Consider the following 6,380-nt stretch of genomic DNA (forward strand, 5'->3'; position numbering starts at 1 on the left):
GCTCCTGCTCCCGAGCCCGGCCCCGCTCAGCTGCCCACGGGCGTCCGTGTCTTCCGTGTCTGCAGCCGCACCCCGGGGCCTTCGTCCCTCCCCAGGCCGGGCTCCGGGCTCCACCAGCGGCCCTGCCCGACACGAGGCCTGACGGCAACCAGCCCGGCCGGGCTCGCGGCACACGGGAGCCTCAGCCCGGGAATCGCCCTGCCCTGTCGGCGAGACGCAGCTCTGGGCGCCAGCACCCACGTCACCCACCAACAGAGCGGAGCCAGGGAGGGTGGGGGTCACGGGCCAGGGGACACAGAGGAAGAGGTCATAGGTGAGAGGCCCAGAGTGTCACCCCCAGCTGCCCTGTGCCCAGGGAGGGACTGACCCGCTGGCCGCGGGCTCAGCGTCCACTGCCTGCCCAGACCTACCTGCTGGCCGGGCTCCTGGGTGCTGTTCTGAGTAGCCCAGAAGTACTTAGTGCTCAGGGGACCGTGCGGTGCGAGGCCTGCGCTCACCACTGAACTTCTCGGCCGCTTTGGTTCCTGGGCTCGGCCTCTGCTCTGGGGCAGCCTCGGCGGGGACGGCCGTGGGCAGTGGGGACTCGGGGACGCAGCCCAGTTTGGGGCTCGTCACAATTACATAATGCTAATTGCCGGCTTCGCGTCGCATTGGCAACTTGTTAACGTAATTGAACAAAATATAACTAATGAACAATTATAATGAAGTTCATAATTAGGTTCTTGAAACACTTGGTGTGGAAAATATTTCCGACGCTTTGTGAAAGAACTGCCTGGTGCGAGAGCAGGCGCCCGGAGCGGCCCTGCCCGGTGCCGGTGGGGGAGGGGCCGGACAGCTCCGGGGTTCTGCGTGTTTCCCCTGCAGGAGGCCGGGTCCGAGACCCCTGACACACGGTCCCCCAAGCACTCCAGGCATGACCCCGATGGAGCTGGGAGTCGCCCCTCGAGGGGCCCAAACCGAAAGGGAATCGCGTCTCCTTCCGTGGATGCCACGGACACACGGACTCGGCCCCGGGGCTCAGGGAGGCAGGGGGTGAGTCTCTCGGACGGGCCAGCTGGCCCCACTGGGACAGTGCCACCCCCGGCCGGTGTTCCCAGAACCCCCCAGCCGTGCCCCAGGTTCTCAGCTGGATCTGAGCGTGGGTGGGGGCGCCGTGGGTCCAGCCCTGAGCTCAGGGGCGCAGGGGGGGCTTCTGATGAGGCCCCACCGCACCCGAGCTCGGACCCTGACCCGAAGGGTGCGGGTGGGACCCGGGAAAGGGCTCGCAGCTCTGACGTCTGAGGCCCGACTCCCTGTGGAGTTTACTGCGGGCATAAAGCAGCTCCTGCCTCTGGGAAAGACCGTGAGGTCTGCGGGCTGGATGCTGTCTGCAAGGGCTCGCGGGGAGGCGGATTCACACGTGTGTGCGTGCGTGAGGGGAGGAAGGGGGGAGGTGGCAAGTGTTGACGCGGGGACCGGAGCAGGATCAGGGTTCTCTGCGCTATTTCTGCAACTTTTATTTTAGTCTGAAATCATGTCAAAACAAAACTAGAGGGAAGAGACGAACCCAGGCACCTGCTCCCCCGTCTCCCCTCTGACTGGCGGGGGCGCTGCACGGTGCATGGGGGGGGGTCCAATCTCCTGCACTTCAAGTTCCCCGAGCACCGCTGGGCGTGGCCCCCAAATACACGAGCATCACAGGGAGCCGGGGCGCCCCAGGCCGGCCGGCACGTCCTGCCCCTTCCTGCTGCTCTGAGGCCGGGACACACCGCCCTGGTGCCCTGGGGACTGGCACCGGGCCTGCCGGGAGGGCGTGGCGCTGGGCCGTGCTCGCCTCCCCTGGGCACCGGGGAGGCAACACAGCACCGCCGTTTCCCTGAGGGGCTCCAGCCGGAGCTGCGCCCTGCAGGGAGTGAGGCACAGCCCGGGGCCTGACACCGCCCTCCACAGCCACACGCGAACACGCCAAACTGGCCGTCTCGCAGGGGCGCGGGCCTCAGCCTGGGCACGCCCCGCCTCCACGGCACCTTCGGCTGCCCCAGAGGCATCCTCGGGGCACGCGTCTCCCCTGCCCAAGGGGCTGCTCATCCACTTCATCTTCAGGAAACACACACTCACATACACACATACACACTCACATACACAGTCACACACGGACATACACACTTACATACATACCCACTAACATACACATTCACACATACACACACTCACATACATACTAACACATACATACACACTAACACACATACACATACTAACACACACTCACATACACACTTACACACATACCCACTAACATACACATTCACACACACACACTCACATACACACTAACACATACATACACACTAACACACATACACATACTAACACATACTCACATATACACACATACATGTACACTAACATACATTCACACACTCACATATACACACTCACATACACACTAACAGACACACTCACACACATACACACACCTACACTCACACTCCTGTACACACTCACACACATGCACACACATCCACACTCACATACTCATATACACACACTCACATACACACTTACACACATACCCACTAACATACACATTCACACACATACACACACTCACATACACACTAACACATACATACACACTAACACACATACTAACACACACTCACATATACACACATACATGTACACTAACATACATTCACACACTCACATATACACACTCACATACACACTAACAGACACACTCACACACATACACACACTCACATACACACACACCTACACTCACACACTCCTATACACACTCACACACATGCACACACATCCACACTCACATACTCATATACACACTCACATACACACACATGCACACACATATACGCACACACATACCATACGCACACTCACATACACACACACACTCACACTCCCGACAGGCCTATTTCCTGCCTCCCCGCAGCGTGTGTGCGGGAAGCTCCTGCCCCCGGGATTCTCCGGCCAGGCTCTCTGGGGCCCCACCACTGTCAGGCCCCATCTCTGGGCGTGGCGTCCCCACTTCCCTACAGGACGACACTGTCGTGACCGCCTGGGGTCACTGAGATGCTGACCGGGTCCCTCCCCTATGCTGCCTGCGGTGTTCGCCAGAGACCATCTTCCACGACCGAACTCTGTCACCACCAGGCCCTACTCCACGGTCCCCATCTCAGCACATGGGCGCTCTGACCTCCCACACGCTCCCAGGCTCAGGGCAAGTGGACCCCGGGGCCGTCGCGGGCCACTCAGCTGTCCCGAGACCCCTGGCACTGGCGGCAAGGCTGGCTGGCTCCCGCTCTAAAAATAACCCTCAGCTCTGAAGACGGAATATTAAAAACGACGCCGTCACCTTGACAGCTCCCGCGGGCGGGCAGGCCCCCATCCATCACGCCGGCCGCGCTGCTGCAGTCTGGGGAGCCGGGGGCAGTGGGGCGGGACGGGGGGCGGGGCGGGACAGGGCGGGGCGGCGGCCCAGTGGTGCACCCCGGGGCACGGAGCTCCCTGCCCACATGCCGGCCCCCCGCGCCCCCCAAACCGTGAGTATGGAATCTAGCAGCCGGCCGAGGGCCAACCTCTCGGAATTCAATTTGCAAGGTCAACCATGCACGAACCCGGGCCTAATAGGATTGTCACGTCTGCGCCCGTGCTGGGCCCGAACATGGAGGCAACTACGCGGCACAAACTGGCCAGGGCCACGGCTCCCGTCGGGGGAGACGCCGTGGGGTCAGGCGCCTGGAGAGGGGAAAGGAAAGGAGGATCCCAGACACACACACACACACACACACACACACACACACACACACACACACACACACCCGCATTGTGGCAATTTGCAAACTGCCACTTCCCTGGAAGTCGCTGGGAAGAGCCGCTGTTTGGGGTGTCAACGGCACCTTCGGGAGGGCCCTGCCGCGAGGCTGGAGGACCCGGCACCGTGCAGAGCCGCGTCTGGGATCCGCCTCGAGTCTAACTCGCCGGGAGGCCCGAGAGGCAGAGACGACAGGGGCTGGCCCTCTGCTCGCAGGGAACGGGGTTTCGACCCGTGGCTACCCACATGATCCCCCGGCCCCTGAGCACCACCAGATGTGGCTCAAAAATGAACCAAAAAAAAACATTTTTTAAAAATTCAGTAAAAATGAATCCATCTAGGGGCTGGAGCGAAAGCACAGCGGGGAGGGCATTTGTCTTGCACGCGGTCGACCCAGGTTTGACTCCCAGCATCCCATATGGTCCCCTGAGCACCGCCAGGAGTGATTCCTGAGTGCATGAGCCAGGAGTAACCCCTGTGCATCGCCGGGTGTGACCCAAAAAGAAAAAAAAATAAAAAAAAATCCATCTAGCCGGAGAGGCGGGACAGAGCCAGGCAGTGCCCTGCACGCAGCAGAGCCCAGTCCCACCCCCGCACTCACCCGCAGACCCCCGAGCACCACTGGGCGAGCCCCCAAACAAGAACCAATCCAGACATCCCAGAACTGCAGCCCCCCACGAAGGGTGACAGGGTGGGGGTGTCGGTGGGCCTGGGGGGGCGAAGGCCGGAGTGGCGGGAAGGCGGGCAGCTCTGGAACTTTCCACCAAGGCTGGGACTCGCCGCCCGCCCGCAGCTCCCCTGGGCGGACGCTGTGCCGAGGGGCGGGGAATGGTGGGGCCCGGGGGAGGAGGCCACTGCGGGCCGCCCCTCCCCCTGCAGCAGGGCTGAGGCCCGTGTCTCGGGCGGCCTCACTCCCCTCCGTCACAAGCGAGCCGCGCCCCGAGCCCAAACACGGCTCCGAGACACGAGAGAGACGAGACACGAGTGCCAGGGCCCCGCGGTCACGGCGGCCTGTCCCTGGGTCACTCGCCGAGCACCCGTGGACGCGCAGTCCTGCTGCTCCGGCCAGCCCCCGGCTGCAGCGGGGACACTGGGCGGGTGCCCGTCCGGGCTGGTGTGGACCGTGCTTCAGCCGGCACGTGGGCTGCGGCCATCACCCCCGGGGACAGGCCCAGGCTTCTGAGGGCCTCGAGCACCCACGGAGGAGCACGGGAACTGCCCGGAGGTTGTGGCGGATGAAGCTTCCTGGGTCCTCCCACCTGCACACGGGCACGAGAGGGGCAGAGGGAGCCCCACTGCCGGTGAGGGGGAGACACGGGCAAGGGCACGGGGGGGGGGGGGGGCGGCGCTCGCCCACCCCTGCATCCACAGGCCCCACCGCCGCCAGGAGCCGCGCGGGTGCAGGGGGCAGGCCAGACAGCAAGCAGACAGCTCTCCCGCAGGGCGGGGCACCCTGCAGGGACGGACGCCCTGGAGAGGCCAAGGCCCAGCTGGGGCCCTTCCCGCGAGTCGTCCTTTCCCGGGATGTTCGGAGCCGGAATGAGACTCTTCCCCGCCCCCGGCCCCCAGGCCTTCTGCAGACCCCAGGGTCAGGGGTCACGGTCACGGTGAGCCGAGCCCCCAGCTCGGAACCTGGCCTGAAACCTCCCCGTCCCACACCCACTGGGAAATATGCTGGGGTAGGGGCCCAGGGGGGCCTGGGGGCCCCTGACCCAGGAGAGCCAATAAGAGCACTCAGTGCTCGGTTCTAAGCCGCGCGGCCTTTTGCGGGACTTCAGCCAGGAGCCAGACTGAAGCCCAGGCCCCAGGCGGGTCTGTCCGTGCGGCCACTCCTCTCATCAGAGCACTGTGAGGGGTGAGTCCCTCCCACACGTGTGGAAATGCACTCGAGAGGTAGCGGGCGCAGGGGGAGGCCTGGCAGGTGTGACCGGCTCCGCACGCCCGTTCGGCAACGCCCCACGTCAGCCGGCCTGACTGACTTCTGCTGTGTGTCCTGCAGTGTCGGGGCCGGGCCTCTGGGTGGGCCCTGGGATGGCCACGCAGCGCCCGGAAGGTGCGCTGGAGTCAAGAGTCAACCGAGTATCGCGACTGTGTGAGGCCCTGGCGCAGAGGACGCTTGTCGGGCACGCGGCTGGCCCAGGTTTGGTGGGGACACTCCAAATTGTCCTCCAGGTCTGCCAGGAGTGATCTCTGGGAACCGCCAGGGGTGGCTCAGACAGAGAAAACAGAATCCACGACTCTGAACCAGGACCCTCATTGCCCTGACATGTTAGCAGCAGCCTCGTGCACACAGCACACACCCACACACGCACACACATGTAGATCTCGTGCACTCAGCACACACCCACACACGCACACACACATGTAGATCTCGTGCACTCAGCACACACCCACACATGTAGATCTCGTGCACTCAGCACACACCCACATACGCACACACACATGTAGACCTCGTGCACTCAGCACACACACACACACCCCTCGTGTACTCAGCACATGCACACATACGTCCTGTGCATTCTGCACACGTGCACACCGGCCTCCTGCTTCGAGCTGAGCC

Source organism: Sorex araneus, chromosome 9 (genome assembly GCF_027595985.1).
Source record: "Sorex araneus isolate mSorAra2 chromosome 9, mSorAra2.pri, whole genome shotgun sequence".
Classification (NCBI taxonomy): Eukaryota; Metazoa; Chordata; class Mammalia; order Eulipotyphla; family Soricidae; genus Sorex; species Sorex araneus.